The 15,864-nt window shown below is 56.0% G+C and overlaps 13 non-coding genes across 13 annotated transcripts; 4 read left to right on the top strand and 9 right to left on the bottom strand.

Annotated features, from left to right (window-relative positions):
- Window positions 1–652: 652 nt before the first annotated feature.
- Window positions 653–735, bottom strand: TRNAL-UAA. Its single transcript has one exon. It is a non-coding gene; the product is annotated as a tRNA-Leu (tRNA).
- Window positions 736–876: 141 nt separating this feature from the next.
- Window positions 877–949, top strand: TRNAT-UGU. The gene has a single exon. It is a non-coding gene; the product is annotated as a tRNA-Thr (tRNA).
- A 1,355-nt stretch (window positions 950–2,304) lies between these two features.
- Window positions 2,305–2,387, bottom strand: TRNAL-CAA. The gene has a single exon. It is a non-coding gene; the product is annotated as a tRNA-Leu (tRNA).
- Window positions 2,388–4,337: 1,950 nt separating this feature from the next.
- Window positions 4,338–4,420, bottom strand: TRNAL-UAA. Its single transcript has one exon. It is a non-coding gene; the product is annotated as a tRNA-Leu (tRNA).
- A 141-nt stretch (window positions 4,421–4,561) lies between these two features.
- On the top strand, window positions 4,562–4,634 carry TRNAT-UGU. The gene has a single exon. It is a non-coding gene; the product is annotated as a tRNA-Thr (tRNA).
- Window positions 4,635–5,988: 1,354 nt separating this feature from the next.
- TRNAL-CAA lies at window positions 5,989–6,071 on the bottom strand. The gene has a single exon. It is a non-coding gene; the product is annotated as a tRNA-Leu (tRNA).
- Window positions 6,072–8,015: 1,944 nt separating this feature from the next.
- On the bottom strand, window positions 8,016–8,097 carry TRNAL-UAA. Its single transcript has one exon. It is a non-coding gene; the product is annotated as a tRNA-Leu (tRNA).
- Window positions 8,098–8,235: 138 nt separating this feature from the next.
- Window positions 8,236–8,307, top strand: TRNAT-UGU. The gene has a single exon. It is a non-coding gene; the product is annotated as a tRNA-Thr (tRNA).
- Window positions 8,308–9,659: 1,352 nt separating this feature from the next.
- Window positions 9,660–9,742, bottom strand: TRNAL-CAA. Its single transcript has one exon. It is a non-coding gene; the product is annotated as a tRNA-Leu (tRNA).
- Window positions 9,743–11,700: 1,958 nt separating this feature from the next.
- On the bottom strand, window positions 11,701–11,782 carry TRNAL-UAA. Its single transcript has one exon. It is a non-coding gene; the product is annotated as a tRNA-Leu (tRNA).
- Window positions 11,783–13,351: 1,569 nt separating this feature from the next.
- TRNAL-CAA lies at window positions 13,352–13,434 on the bottom strand. The gene has a single exon. It is a non-coding gene; the product is annotated as a tRNA-Leu (tRNA).
- Window positions 13,435–15,398: 1,964 nt separating this feature from the next.
- Window positions 15,399–15,481, bottom strand: TRNAL-UAA. Its single transcript has one exon. It is a non-coding gene; the product is annotated as a tRNA-Leu (tRNA).
- Window positions 15,482–15,622: 141 nt separating this feature from the next.
- Window positions 15,623–15,695, top strand: TRNAT-UGU. The gene has a single exon. It is a non-coding gene; the product is annotated as a tRNA-Thr (tRNA).
- Window positions 15,696–15,864: the final 169 nt, after the last annotated feature.

Raw genomic sequence — 15,864 nt, forward strand, 5'->3', positions numbered from 1 at the left:
ATCGCCGGCCGCCCTGGCCAGCAGCGAGGAGAAGCTTCTCCACTCCAGGAGAAAAGCCTTGGACGTCCTGCGGCCCTCTGACTCTGGGCGATTCCACACCGGCCCAGACTCTGCGGCCACCATCCGATGCGTTAGGTCATGCCACAGGCTCCTGGCAGACAGCTTGCACTTCTGCGGGGCGCGAGAGCCCAAAGGAGAAACGGCACCCAGCTAGAGCTCGCAGAGCAGCACGCTGGCCGCAGTGAAATTCCGAGCCACGCAGACACGTGCCTAGTGGAGCGCGAGCCCACCGCCTTCACTGCTCGGACACCGCGGGGCTCCCCGAAGGCTCTCGCATGGAAACAGAAAGACGTTGGGACGTCTCCGAGGATCCAGCTCTCTTTGGGCTGGCATCCATCCCCCAAGACGATCCTGGCAGGTGCAGTTTCGCCGAGGTGGGTGGAGCTGGGCCTGGCTCCGTAGCTCAGGGTTTAGGGCACTGGCCTCGTAAACCAGGGTTGGTGAGTTTAAATCTTGCTGGAGCATGGCTGCAGGGGCAGATTTTCAGACTCGTTCGCCTTGTCCAGCGCTGAGTAGTTGCAGGGAAGCTTCCCTTATAGCAGGGGATTAAAAGACGGCCCCTCAGAGGTCCCAGGTGGGGAGAGCAGCACCCTGCCAGAAGTGGGGATCGAACCCACGCGGACACATGTCCATTGGAACTTAAATCCAACGCCTTAACCCCTCGGCCATTCTGGCGAGCGCCCAAGGCCTGGCCCAGCGGAAGAAGGACTTCTTGAGAGGTCGTCAATGCGCCCGCTGCCTTGAGCGCGTGACCATGGCAGGCGCAGCATCACTGAGGTAGGCCTGGTGGGTGAAGGATGACAGCATGGTAGGCCTGGCTCCATAGCTCAGGGGTTAGAGCACTGGTCTTGTAAACCAGGGGTCGTGAGTTCAACTCTCACTGGGGCCTGGGTAGCAGTTTTGGGCTGGGCCTGATGTCCCCCCCAGTGGTGAGCTGTGTGACCTTGCACTCCACATGGTTATGGAAATATGCTTATGAGTGGGACTATAAGGTAACCAAAATACGCTTCATGCAAAAGGTCTCTTGGAAGGTATCATTACAAAGCTTATAAGCTACTGAGCGTGTTCATCTTATTTGTATGAATCTATCATTCTTGTATCTGAAGCCAGAAATATGAAGTATTACTCCGAAGTCCTAGTGTCATTAGGCAAAGTGTGGGCCATTAATGGTGCTTTAGAATCTTGATGGCTCCCATTGACCAGGACAACTGGTTGTAAACGGCTCTGTTTACTTGTAAGCCTTCCTGCATACGTGGGTGCCAGCCAATGAGTGATGAAGTCTCACAGGACATGTGAACATTTCACATGATCCCGGAATCCATCTTAAACCTGGTGCTTTTCCATTTAGAAGGAAGGGTGGAAACCCAAGAGAGAGACAAAGGATTCCCGCCTCGTGCCAAAGATATAAAAGGGGTGGAAGAGAACAAAGGGGGCGGCAGTCATGAGAAAACCCCTTGTGACCACCTGAGCTGGAACTAACAAGAGCTGTAGCAGGGGAAAGGATTGGGCCCAGACTAAGAAGGAGTCTTGTCTGCGAAAGAAGCTGATTGGAACATCTCGGAGGGTGAGATTTACCTGGCTTCAGTTTCTTAAATGTGTTAGGCTTAGACTTGCGTGTTTTGTTTTATTTTCCTTGGTAACTTACTTTGCTCTGTCTTTTATTACTTGAAACCACTTAAATCCTACTTTTATACTTAATAACGTCACTTTTCTTTATTATTAAACCCAGAGTAACTGATTGATAGGCGGGGAGCAAACAGCTGCGCATATCTCTCTATCAGTATTAGAGAGGGCGGACCCCCTGTGAGTTTACCCTGCATAAGCTTTTGAGCGAGTAAAACAGATTGATTGGGGGTTTGGATCCCACGGGGAGCTGGGTGTCTGGGTGCTGGAGACAGGAAACCGGCTGAGCAGGTTTGGTTAAAGTCTGCAGCTTTGGGGGCGTGGTTCAGACCTCGGGTCTGTGTTGCAGCAGAGTAGCGTGTCTGGCTCGACAAGACAGGCTTCTGGGGTCCCAAGCTGGCAGGGTAAACAGGCTCAGAGGTAGTTTCGGCACCTCCAGTGACAGTTCCCAGGGGGTCTCTGTGACAGAAACCATTGCAAGGCACTTGGCTTTTCTTAGGTACTTGTTAATTTTGGGGAGGGGGCACAGGAGGGCAGGATGCCAGAGGGCTTTGTTAAAGAGAAGCAGCAGCAGCCTGAATTTGTGTACCACTGGGTCAAAGGGTAGCAGCAACAGGGGCCTACCAGAAGTGGGAGTCGAACCCACGCAGGCTCACGCCCATTGGAACTTGAGTCCAACGCCTTAACCACTCGGCCATTCTGGTGAGCGGGTAACCCTGGCCCCACCGCTACACCCAAAAAGGCTTGGGCGTGCCCGGCGCTCTTGCTTTGGAGAACTACCCAGCTAGCTGCGTCTCAACAGGGTTCAGAAAATGCTACGCTTGCTTAGGAAGTTGTCTCTCTGAGTGCGCTTGGCTAGCTGCGGAGTGCCCGGCCGGCGGCTTGGAGTCCAGGGGAGGTGAAACTGTCCCCCTTCCACTCGCCCACCCCCCCCGGGTCAGAATTTGGGCAAAATCTCCAAATCCAAAGCAAAGACGTCGAGTGCCGCTGGTCCTGTGGAAGAGTGCTCCGGCTCCTGTGCTCACAGCAGCGTTCCAGGCTTGGGGGACTGCCTATGACCCACTAGTCGGGAGGATGGGGTCCCGGGCCCTGCAGCTCCAAGGGCCACAAGTTAGCCTCCAGAGGCCGACTACCGAGCCTCTCTTGGTCTCCCGCAGCTCGACTATTAAGCCTTCCGCCATGGCTTCTCTTGGCAGGGAGCAGCATCCCCACTGGCGCCCGCTTTGGGAGGCAGCCCGGCTGGAAAGAATTGGGGCCACCAGGTCAACCCATTGGACGGCATGGGCCCGGTTCTCCCAACCTCAGCCCTGCGCTGAGGGTACCTTGGGCATCCCGCTGAAGGGCCGCCCGGAGCAGAGCTGTTGGGGAAAGGGAGAGAGTCTTGGGTCAAGGGCCCACTTTCCATTCGTGGCAGCGAGGCCGCTGCTCTGCTACGCACAAAACCCTGAGCCAGGTCTTCTCTGAAGGCTTTAGATAAGCTCACGCCCATCGGAAGTCCCGTCCTCCCCAGCCCAGCCAGGACTAGCAGCTGAGCCCAGCGCAGGGTAGGATCCACCAGCCGGGTCTTCCCGAGTCCCGCCCCCTCCACCACTGTGATTCACCTCTCTGCCAGCTGCCCTGGACACCTGAAACCTACTGCTGGGGAGGGTCGCATGACCGCTCTTCTGGCTTCCCTTTGCTTCCCCGTCACTAAGTCATTCTTCTGCGGGGAAGTAAAGACATCTGCAGGAACCTAAATTCTGCGCATGCGCAGTGGCGCAGAATTCTCCCAGGAGTAAAATCAGCATCCTCTGGGGCGAGATGGAGTGACGGTGGCTTTGCTTGATGGTGGGTTTCGGTTTGGTGTTTTGGTGGGCGGGAGAAGCGGGAGGTGGGCAGGTTAAAGGAAGCAGCAGCTGCTTGAAGGTTTCTACCAACTAGTCAAAGGAAGCAGCAAAGGCCAGCCATAGGCAATGTGGATTCAAATGGGTAGACGGACAGGCCTCTAGGCTGTGGAGGTCAAGACCGTAATCGCTCGGCCGCCCTGGCCAGCAGCGAGGAGAAGCTTCTCCACTCCAGGAGAAAAGCCTTGGACGTCCTGCGGCCCTCTGACTCTGGGCGATTCCACACGGCCCAGACTCTGCGGCCACCATCCGATGCGTTAGGTCATGCCACAGGCTCCTGGCAGACAGCTTGCACTTCTGCGGGCGCGAGCCCAAAGGAGAAAGCGGCACCCAGCTAGAGCTCGCAGAGCAGCACGCTGGCCGCAGTGAAATTCCGAGCCACGCAGACACGTGCCTAGTGGGCGCGAGCCCACCGCCTTCACTGCTCGGACACGCGGGGCTCCCGAAGGCTCGCATGGAAACAGAAAGACGTTGGGGCGTCTCCGAGGATCCAGCTCTCTTTGGGCTGGCATCCATCCCCCAAGACGATCCTGGCAGGTGCAGTTTCGCCGAGGTGGGTGGAGCTGGGCCTGGCTCCGTAGCTCAGGGTTTAGGGCACTGGCCTCGTAAACCAGGGTTGGTGAGTTTAAATCTTGCTGGAGCATGGCTGCAGGGGCAGATTTTCAGACTCGTTCGCCTTGTCCAGCGCTGAGTAGTTGCAGGGAAGCTTCCCTTATAGCAGGGGATTAAAAGACGGCCCCTCAGAGGTCCCAGGTGGGGAGAGCAGCACCCTGCCAGAAGTGGGGATCGAACCCACGCGGACACATGTCCATTGGAACTTAAATCCAACGCCTTAACCCCTCGGCCATTCTGGCGAGCGCCCAAGGCCTGGCCCAGCGGAAGAAGGACTTCTTGAGAGGTCGTCAATCGCCCGCTGCTGCCTTGAGCGTGACCATGGCAGGCGCAGCATCACTGAGGTAGGCCTGGTGGGTGAAGGATGACAGCATGGTAGGCCTGGCTCCATAGCTCAGGGGTTAGAGCACTGGTCTTGTAAACCAGGGGTCGTGAGTTCAACTCTCACTGGGGCCTGGGTAGCAGTTTTGGGCTGGGCCTGATGTCCCCCCCAGTGGTGAGCTGTGTGACCTTGCACTCCACATGGTTATGGAAATATGCTTATGAGTGGGACTATAAGGTAACCAAAATACGCTTCATGCAAAAGGTCTCTTGGAAGGTATCATTACAAAGCTTATAAGCTACTGAGCGTGTTCATCTTATTTGTATGAATCTATCATTCTTGTATCTGAAGCCAGAAATATGAAGTATTACTCCGAAGTCCTAGTGTCATTAGGCAAAGTGTGGGCCATTAATGGTGCTTTAGAATCTTGATGGCTCCCATTGACCAGGACAACTGGTTGTAAACGGCTCTGTTTACTTGTAAGCCTTCCTGCATACGTGGGTGCCAGCCAATGAGTGATGAAGTCTCACAGGACATGTGAACATTTCACATGATCCCGGAATCCATCTTAAACCTGGTGCTTTTCCATTTAGAAGGAAGGGTGGAAACCCGGCGAGAGAGACAAAGGATTCCCGCCTCGTGCCAAAGATATAAAAGGGGGTGGAAGAGAACAAAGGGGGCGGCAGTCATGAGAAAACCCCTTGTGACCACCTGAGCTGGAACTAACAAGAGCTGTAGCAGGGGAAAGGATTGGGCCCAGACTAAGAAGGAGTCTTGTCTGCGAAAGAAGCTGATTGGAACATCTCGGAGGGTGAGATTTACCTGGCTTCAGTTTCTTAAATGTGTTAGGCTTAGACTTGCGTGTTTTGTTTTATTTTCCTTGGTAACTTACTTTGCTCTGTCTTTTATTACTTGAAACCACTTAAATCCTACTTTTTATACTTAATAACGTCACTTTTCTTTATTATTAAACCCAGAGTAACTGATTGATAGGCGGGGGAGCAAACAGCTGCGCATATCTCTCTATCAGTATTAGAGAGGGCGGACCCCCTGTGAGTTTACCCTGCATAAGCTTTGGCGAGTAAAACAGATTGATTGGGGTTTGGATCCCACGGAGCTGGGTGTCTGGGTGCTGGAGACAGGAAACCGGCTGAGCAGGTTTGGTTAAAGTCTGCAGCTTTGGGGGCGTGGTTCAGACCTCGGGTCTGTGTTGCAGCAGAGTAGCGTGTCTGGCTCGACAAGACAGGCTTCTGGGGTCCCAAGCTGGCAGGGTAAACAGGCTCAGAGGTAGTTTCGGCACCTCCAGCGACAGTCCCCAGGGGGTCTCTGTGACAGAAACCATTGCAAGGCACTTGGCTTTTCTTAGGTACTTGTTAATTTTGGGGAGGGGGCACAGGAGGGCAGGATGCCAGAGGGCTTTGTTAAAGAGAAGCAGCAGCAGCCTGAATTTGTGTACCACTGGGTCAAAGGGTAGCAGCAACAGGGGCCTACCAGAAGTGGGAGTCGAACCCACGCAGGCTCACGCCCATTGGAACTTGAGTCCAACGCCTTAACCACTCGGCCATTCTGGTGAGCGGGTAACCCTGGCCCCACCGCTACACCCAAAAAGGCTTGGGCGTGCCCGGCGCTCTTGCTTTGGAGAACTACCCAGCTAGCTGCGTCTCAACAGGGTTCAGAAAATGCTACGCTTGCTTAGGAAGTTGTCTCTCTGAGTGCGCTTGGCTAGCTGCGGAGTGCCCGGCCGGCTGGGAGTCCAGGGGAGGTGAAACTGTCCCCCTTCCACTCGCCCACCCCCCCGGGTCAGAATTTGGGCAAAATCTCCAAATCCAAAGCAAAGACGTCGAGTGCCGCTGGTCCTGTGGAAGAGTGCTCCGGCTCCTGTGCTCACAGCAGCGTTCCAGGCTTGGGGGACTGCCTATGACCCACTAGTCGGGAGGATGGGGTCCCGGGCCCTGCAGCTCCAAGGGCCACAAGTTAGCCTCCAGAGGCCGACTACCGAGCCTCTCTTGGTCTCCCGCAGCTCGACTATTAAGCCTTCCGCCATGGCTTCTCTTGGCAGGAGCAGCATCCCCACTGGCGCCCGCTTTGGGAGGCAGCCCGGCTGGAAAGAATTGGGGCCACCAGGTCAACCCATTGGACGGCATGGGCCCGGTTCTCCCAACCTCAGCCCTGCGCTGAGGTACCTTGGGCATCCCGCTGAAGGGCCGCCCGAGCAGAGCTGTTGGGGAAAGGGAGAGAGTCTTGGGTCAAGGGCCCACTTTCCATTCGTGGCAGCGAGGCCGCTGCTCTGCTACGCACAAAACCCTGAGCCAGGTCTTCTCTGAAGGCTTTAGATAAGCTCACGCCCATTGGAAGTCCCGTCCTCCCCAGCCCAGCCAGGACTAGCAGCTGAGCCCAGCGCAGGGTAGGATCCACCAGCCGGGTCTTCCCGAGTCCGCCCCTCCACCACTGTGATTCACCTCTCTGCCAGCTGCCCTGGACACCTGAAACCTACTGCTGGGGAGGGTCGCATGACCGCTCTTCTGGCTTCCCTTTGCTTCCCCGTCACTAAGTCATTCTTCTGCGGGCAAGTAATGACATCTGCAGGGACCCTAAATTCTGCGCATGCGCAGTGGCGCAGAAATTCTCCCAGGAGTAAAATCAGCATCCTCTGGGGCGAGATGGAGTGACGGTGGCTTTGCTTGATGGTGGGTTTTCGGTTTGGTGTTTTGGTGGGCGGGGGTATAAGCGGGAGGTGGGCAGGTTAAAGGGAAGCAGCAGCTGCTTGAAGGTTTCTACCAACTAGTCAAAAGGAAGCAGCAAAGGCCAGCCAGAGGCAATGGGGATTCAAATGGGTAGACGGACAGGCCTCTAGGCTGTGGAGGTCAAGACCGTGTCGCTCGGCCGCCCTGGCCAGCAGCGAGGAGAAGCTTCTCCACTCCAGGAGAAAAGCCTTGGGCGTCCTGCGGCCCTCTGACTCTGGGCGATTCCACACGGCCCAGACTCTGCGGCCACCATCCGATCGTTAGGTCATGCCACAGGCTCCTGGCAGACAGCTTGCACTTCTGCGGGCGCGAGCCCAAAGGAGAAACGGCACCCAGCTAGAGCTCGCAGAGCAGCACGCTGGCCGCAGTGAAATTCGAGCCACGCAGACACGTGCCTAGTGGAGCGCGAGCCCACCGCCTTCACTGCTCGGACACGCGGGGCTCCCGAAGGCTCGCATGGAAACAGAAAGGCGTTGGGGCGTCTCCGAGGATCCAGCTCTCTTTGGGCTGGCATCCATCCCCCAAGACGATCCTGGCAGGTGCAGTTTCGCCGAGGTGGGTGGAGCTGGGCCTGGCTCCGTAGCTCAGGGTTTAGGGCACTGGCCTCGTAAACCAGGGTTGGTGAGTTTAAATCTTGCTGGAGCATGGCTGCAGGGGCAGATTTTCAGACTCGTTCGCCTTGTCCAGCGCTGAGTAGTTGCAGGGAAGCTTCCCTTATAGCAGGGGATTAAAGACGGCCCCTCAGAGGTCCCAGGTGGGAGAGCAGCACCCTGCCAGAAGTGGGGATCGAACCCACGCGGACACATGTCCATTGGAACTTAAATCCAACGCCTTAACCCTCGGCCATTCTGGCGGCGCCCAAGGCCTGGCCCAGCGGAAGAAGGACTTCTTGAGAGGTCGTCAATCGCCCGCTGCCTTGGCGCGTGACCATGGCAGGCGCAGCATCACTGAGGTAGGCCTGGTGGGTGAAGGATGACAGCATGGTAGGCCTGGCTCCATAGCTCAGGGGTTAGAGCACTGGTCTTGTAAACCAGGGTCGTGAGTTCAACTCTCACTGGGGCCTGGGTAGCAGTTTTGGGCTGGGCCTGATGTCCCCCCCAGTGGTGAGCTGTGTGACCTTGCACTCCACATGGTTATGGAAATATGCTTATGAGTGGGACTATAAGGTAACCAAAATACGCTTCATGCAAAGGTCTCTTGGAAGGTATCATTACAAAGCTTATAAGCTACTGAGCGTGTTCATCTTATTTGTATGAATCTATCATTCTTGTATCTGAAGCCAGAAATATGAAGTATTACTCCGAAGTCCTAGTGTCATTAGGCAAAGTGTGGGCCATTAATGGTGCTTTAGAATCTTGATGGCTCCCATTGACCAGGACAACTGGTTGTAAACGGCTCTGTTTACTTGTAAGCCTTCCTGCATACGTGGGTGCCAGCCAATGAGTGATGAAGTCTCACAGGACATGTGAACATTTCACATGATCCCGGAATCCATCTTAAACCTGGTGCTTTTCCATTTAGAAGGAAGGGTGGAAACCCTGCGAGAGAGACAAAGGATTCCGCCTCGTGCCAAAAGATATAAAAGGGGTGGAAGAGAACAAAGGGGCGGCAGTCATGAGAAAACCCCTTGTGACCACCTGAGCTGGAACTAACAAGAGCTGTAGCAGGGGAAAGGATTGGGCCCAGACTAAGAAGGAGTCTTGTCTGCGAAAGAAGCTGATTGGAACATCTCGGAGGGTGAGATTTACCTGGCTTCAGTTTCTTAAATGTGTTAGGCTTAGACTTGCGTGTTTTGTTTTATTTTCCTTGGTAACTTACTTTGCTCTGTCTTTTATTACTTGAAACCACTTAAATCCTACTTTTTATACTTAATAACGTCACTTTTCTTTATTATTAAACCCAGAGTAACTGATTGATAGGCGGGGGAGCAAACAGCTGCGCATATCTCTCTATCAGTATTAGAGAGGCGGACCCCTGTGAGTTTACCCTGCATAAGCTTTCGAGCGAGTAAAACAGATTGATTGGGGGTTTGGATCCCACGGGGAGCTGGGTGTCTGGGTGCTGGAGACAGGAAACCGGCTGAGCAGGTTTGGTTAAAGTCTGCAGCTTTGGGGGCGTGGTTCAGACCTCGGGTCTGTGTTGCAGCAGAGTAGCGTGTCTGGCTCGACAAGACAGGCTTCTGGGGTCCCAAGCTGGCAGGGTAAACAGGCTCAGAGGTAGTTTCGGCACCTCCAGCGACAGTCCCCAGGGGGTCTCTGTGACAGAAACCATTGCAAGGCACTTGGCTTTTCTTAGGTACTTGTTAATTTTGGGGAGGGCACAGGAGGGCAGGATGCCAGAGGGCTTTGTTAAAGAGAAGCAGCAGCAGCCTGAATTTGTGTACCACTGGGTCAAAGGGTAGCAGCAACAGGGGCCTACCAGAAGTGGGAGTCGAACCCACGCAGGCTCACGCCCATTGGAACTTGAGTCCAACGCCTTAACCACTCGGCCATTCTGGTGAGCGGGTAACCCTGGCCCCACCGCTACACCCAAAAAGGCTTGGGCGTGCCCGGCGCTCTTGCTTTGGAGAACTACCCAGCTAGCTGCGTCTCAACAGGGTTCAGAAAATGCTACGCTTGCTTAGGAAGTTGTCTCTCTGAGTGCGCTTGGCTAGCTGCGGAGTGCCCGGCCGGCGGCTTGGAGTCCAGGGGAGGTGAAACTGTCCCCCTTCCACTCGCCCACCCCCCCGGGTCAGAATTTGGGCAAAATCTCCAAATCCAAAGCAAAGACGCGTCGAGTGCCGCTGGTCCTGTGGAAGAGTGCTCCGGCTCCTGTGCTCACAGCAGCGTTCAGGCTTGGGGGACTGCCTATGACCCACTAGTCGGGAGGATGGGGTCCCGGGCCCTGCAGCTCCAAGGGCCACAAGTTAGCCTCCAGAGGCCGACTACCGAGCCTCTCTTGGTCTCCCGCAGCTCGACTATTAAGCCTTCCGCCATGGCTTCTCTTGGCAGGAGCAGCATCCCCACTGGCGCCCGCTTTGGGAGGCAGCCCGGCTGGAAAGAATTGGGGCCACCAGGTCAACCCATTGGACGGCATGGGCCCGGTTCTCCCAACCTCAGCCCTGCGCTGAGGGTACCTTGGGCATCCCGCTGAAGGGCCGCCGAGCAGAGCTGTTGGGGAAAGGGAGAGAGTCTTGGGTCAAGGGCCCACTTTCCATTCGTGGCAGCGAGGCCGCTGCTCTGCTACGCACAAAACCCTGAGCCAGGTCTTCTCTGAAGGCTTTAGATAAGCTCACTCCCATCGGAAGTCCCGTCCTTCCCAGCCCAGCCAGGACTAGCAGCTGAGCCCAGCGCAGGGTAGGATCCACCAGCCGGGTCTTCCCGAGTCCCGCCCCCTCCACCACTGTGATTCACCTCTCTGCCAGCTGCCCTGGACACCTGAAACCTACTGCTGGGGAGGGTCGCATGACCGCTCTTCTGGCTTCCCTTTGCTTCCCCGTCACTAAGTCATTCTTCTGCGGGAAAGTAAAGACATCTGCAGGGAACCTAAATTCTGCGCATGCGCAGTGGCGCAGAATTCTCCCAGGAGTAAAATCAGCATCCTCTGGGGCGAGATGGAGTGACGGTGGCTTTGCTTGATGGTGGGTTTTCGGTTTGGTGTTTTGGTGGGCGGGGGGAGAAGCGGGAGGTGGGCAGGTTAAAGGGAAGCAGCAGCTGCTTGAAGGTTTCTACCAACTAGTCAAAGGAAGCAGCAAAGGCCAGCCAGAGGCAATGGGGATTCAAATGGGTAGACGGACAGGCCTCTAGGCTGTGGAGGTCAAGACCGTAATCGCTCGGCCGCCCTGGCCAGCAGCGAGGAGAAGCTTCTCCACTCCAGGAGAAAAGCCTTGGACGTCCTGCGGCCCTCTGACTCTGGGCGATTCCACACCGGCCCAGACTCTGCGGCCACCATCCGATGCGTTAGGTCATGCCACAGGCTCCTGGCAGACAGCTTGCACTTCTGCGGGGCGCGAGAGCCCAAAGGAAAGCGGCACCCAGCTAGAGCTCGCAGAGCAGCACGCTGGCCGCAGTGAAATTCCGAGCCACGCAGACACGTGCCTAGTGGAGCGCGAGCCCACCGCCTTCACTGCTCGGACACCGCGGGGCTCCCCGAAGGCTCTCGCATGGAAACAGAAAGACGTTGGGACGTCTCCGAGGATCCAGCTCTCTTTGGGCTGGCATCCATCCCCCAAGACGATCCTGGCAGGTGCAGTTTCGCCGAGGTGGGTGGAGCTGGGCCTGGCTCCGTAGCTCAGGGTTTAGGGCACTGGCCTCGTAAACCAGGGTTGGTGAGTTTAAATCTTGCTGGAGCATGGCTGCAGGGGCAGATTTTCAGACTCGTTCGCCTTGTCCAGCGCTGAGTAGTTGCAGGGAAGCTTCCCTTATAGCAGGGGATTAAAGACGGCCCCTCAGAGGTCCCAGGTGGGAGAGCAGCACCCTGCCAGAAGTGGGGATCGAACCCACGCGGACACATGTCCATTGGAACTTAAATCCAACGCCTTAACCCTCGGCCATTCTGGCGGCGCCCAAGGCCTGGCCCAGCGGAAGAAGGACTTCTTGAGAGGTCGTCAATGCGCCCGCTGCCTTGGCGCGTGACCATGGCAGGCGCAGCATCACTGAGGTAGGCCTGGTGGGTGAAGGATGACAGCATGGTAGGCCTGGCTCCATAGCTCAGGGTTAGAGCACTGGTCTTGTAAACCAGGGTCGTCAGTTCAACTCTCACTGGGGCCTGGGTAGCAGTTTTGGGCTGGGCCTGATGTCCCCCCCAGTGGTGAGCTGTGTGACCTTGCACTCCACATGGTTATGGAAATATGCTTATGAGTGGGACTATAAGGTAACCAAAATACGCTTCATGCAAAAGGTCTCTTGGAAGGTATCATTACAAAGCTTATAAGCTACTGAGCGTGTTCATCTTATTTGTATGAATCTATCATTCTTGTATCTGAAGCCAGAAATATGAAGTATTACTCCGAAGTCCTAGTGTCATTAGGCAAAGTGTGGGCCATTAATGGTGCTTTAGAATCTTGATGGCTCCCATTGACCAGGACAACTGGTTGTAAACGGCTCTGTTTACTTGTAAGCCTTCCTGCATACGTGGGTGCCAGCCAATGAGTGATGAAGTCTCACAGGACATGTGAACATTTCACATGATCCCGGAATCCATCTTAAACCTGGTGCTTTTCCATTTAGAAGGAAGGGTGGAAACCCGGCGAGAGAGACAAAGGATTCCCGCCTCGTGCCAAAGATATAAAAGGGGGTGGAAGAGAACAAAGGGGCGGCAGTCATGAAAACCCCTTGTGACCACCTGAGCTGGAACTAACAAGAGCTGTAGCAGGGGAAAGGATTGGGCCCAGACTAAGAAGGAGTCTTGTCTGCGAAAGAAGCTGATTGGAACATCTCGGAGGGTGAGATTTACCTGGCTTCAGTTTCTTAAATGTGTTAGGCTTAGACTTGCGTGTTTTGTTTTATTTTCCTTGGTAACTTACTTTGCTCTGTCTTTTATTACTTGAAACCACTTAAATCCTACTTTTTATACTTAATAACGTCACTTTTCTTTATTATTAAACCCAGAGTAACTGATTGATAGGCGGGGGAGCAAACAGCTGCGCATATCTCTCTATCAGTATTAGAGAGGGCGGACCCCCTGTGAGTTTACCCTGCATAAGCTTTCGAGCGAGTAAAACAGATTGATTGGGGGTTTGGATCCCACGGGGAGCTGGGTGTCTGGGTGCTGGAGACAGGAAACCGGCTGAGCAGGTTTGGTTAAAGTCTGCAGCTTTGGGGGCGTGGTTCAGACCTCGGGTCTGTGTTGCAGCAGAGTAGCGTGTCTGGCTCGACAAGACAGGCTTCTGGGGTCCCAAGCTGGCAGGGTAAACAGGCTCAGAGGTAGTTTCGGCACCTCCAGCGACAGTCCCCAGGGGGTCTCTGTGACAGAAACCATTGCAAGGCACTTGGCTTTTCTTAGGTACTTGTTAATTTTGGGGAGGGGGCACAGGAGGGCAGGATGCCAGAGGGCTTTGTTAAAGAGAAGCAGCAGCAGCAGCCTGAATTTGTGTAGCACTGGGTCAAAGGGTAGCAGCAACAGGGGCCTACCAGAAGTGGGAGTCGAACCCACGCAGGCTCACGCCCATTGGAACTTGAGTCCAACGCCTTAACCACTCGGCCATTCTGGTGAGCGGGTAACCCTGGCCCCACCGCTACACCCAAAAAGGCTTGGGCGTGCCCGGCGCTCTTGCTTTGGAGAACTACCCAGCTAGCTGCGTCTCAACAGGGTTCAGAAAATGCTACGCTTGCTTAGGAAGTTGTCTCTCTGAGTGCGCTTGGCTAGCTGCGGAGTGCCCGGCCGGCGGCTTGGAGTCCAGGGGAGGTGAAACTGTCCCCCTTCCACTCGCCCACCCCCCCGGGTCAGAATTTGGGCAAAATCTCCAAATCCAAAGCAAAGACGTCGAGTGCCGCTGGTCCTGTGGAAGAGTGCTCCGGCTCCTGTGCTCACAGCAGCGTTCCAGGCTTGGGGGACTGCCTATGACCCACTAGTCGGGAGGATGGGGTCCCGGGCCCTGCAGCTCCAAGGGCCACAAGTTAGCCTCCAGAGGCCGACTACCGAGCCTCTCTTGGTCTCCCGCAGCTCGACTATTAAGCCTTCCGCCATGGCTTCTCTTGGCAGGGAGCAGCATCCCCACTGGCGCCCGCTTTGGGAGGCAGCCCGGCTGGAAAGAATTGGGGCCACCAGGTCAACCCATTGGACGGCATGGGCCCGGTTCTCCCAACCTCAGCCCTGCGCTGAGGGTACCTTGGGCATCCCGCTGAAGGGCCGCCCGGAGCAGAGCTGTTGGGGAAAGGGAGAGAGTCTTGGGTCAAGGGCCCACTTTCCATTCGTGGCAGCGAGGCCGCTGCTCTGCTACGCACAAAACCCTGAGCCAGGTCTTCTACGAAGGCTTTAGATAAGCTCACGCCCATCGGAAGTCCCGTCCTCCCCAGCCCAGCCAGGACTAGCAGCTGAGCCCAGCGCAGGGTAGGATCCACCAGCCGGGTCTTCCCGAGTCCCGCCCCCTCCACCACTGTGATTCACCTCTCTGCCAGCTGCCCTGGACACCTGAAACCTACTGCTGGGGAGGGTCGCATGACCGCTCTTCTGGCTTCCCTTTGCTTCCCCGTCACTAAGTCATTCTTCTGCGGGAAAGTAAAGACATCTGCAGGGAACCTAAATTCTGCGCATGCGCAGTGGCGCAGAATTCTCCCAGGAGTAAAATCAGCATCCTCTGGGGCGAGATGGAGTGACGGTGGCTTTGCTTGATGGTGGGTTTTCGGTTTGGTGTTTTGGTGGGCGGGGGGAGAAGCGGGAGGTGGGCAGGTTAAAGGGAAGCAGCAGCTGCTTGAAGGTTTCTACCAACTAGTCAAAAGGAAGCAGCAAAGGCCAGCCAGAGGCAATGGGGATTCAAATGGGTAGACGGACAGGCCTCTAGGCTGTGGAGGTCAAGACCGTAATCGCTCGGCCGCCCTGGCCAGCAGCGAGGAGAAGCTTCTCCACTCCAGGAGAAAAGCCTTGGACGTCCTGCGGCCCTCTGACTCTGGGCGATTCCACACCGGCCCAGACTCTGCGGCCACCATCCGATGCGTTAGGTCATGCCACAGGCTCCTGGCAGACAGCTTGCACTTCTGCGGGGCGCGAGAGCCCAAAGGAGAAACGGCACCCAGCTAGAGCTCGCAGAGCAGCACGCTGGCCGCAGTGAAATTCCGAGCCACGCAGACACGTGCCTAGTGGAGCGCGAGCCCACCGCCTTCACTGCTCGGACACCGCGGGGCTCCCCGAAGGCTCTCGCATGGAAACAGAAAGACGTTGGGACGTCTCCGAGGATCCAGCTCTCTTTGGGCTGGCATCCATCCCCCAAGACGATCCTGGCAGGTGCAGTTTCGCCGAGGTGGGTGGAGCTGGGCCTGGCTCCGTAGCTCAGGGTTTAGGGCACTGGCCTCGTAAACCAGGGTTGGTGAGTTTAAATCTTGCTGGAGCATGGCTGCAGGGGCAGATTTTCAGACTCGTTCGCCTTGTCCAGCGCTGAGTAGTTGCAGGGAAGCTTCCCTTATAGCAGGGGATTAAAAGATGGCCCCTCAGAGGTCCCAGGTGGGGAGAGCAGCACCCTGCCAGAAGTGGGGATTGAACCCACGCGGACACATGTCCATTGGAACTTAAATCCAACGCCTTAACCCCTCGGCCATTCTGGCGAGCGCCCAAGGCCTGGCCCAGCGGAAGAAGGACTTCTTGAGAGGTCGTCAATGCGCCCGCTGCCTTGAGCGCGTGACCATGGCAGGCGCAGCATCACTTAGGTAGGCCTGGTGGGTGAAGGATGACAGCATGGTAGGCCTGGCTCCATAGCTCAGGGGTTAGAGCACTGGTCTTGTAAACCAGGGGTCGTGAGTTCAACTCTCACTGGGGCCTGGGTAGCAGTTTTGGGCTGGGCCTGATGTCCCCCCCAGTGGTGAGCTGTGTGACCTTGCACTCCACATGGTTATGGAAATATGCTTATGAGTGGGACTATAGTAAAAATATAACATTAGGGATCTATTATCGACCACCTGACCAGGACAGTAATAGTGATGATGAAATG

Source organism: Mauremys reevesii, linkage group 2, assembly GCF_016161935.1.
Source record: "Mauremys reevesii isolate NIE-2019 linkage group 2, ASM1616193v1, whole genome shotgun sequence".
Taxonomy (NCBI): domain Eukaryota; kingdom Metazoa; phylum Chordata; order Testudines; family Geoemydidae; genus Mauremys; species Mauremys reevesii.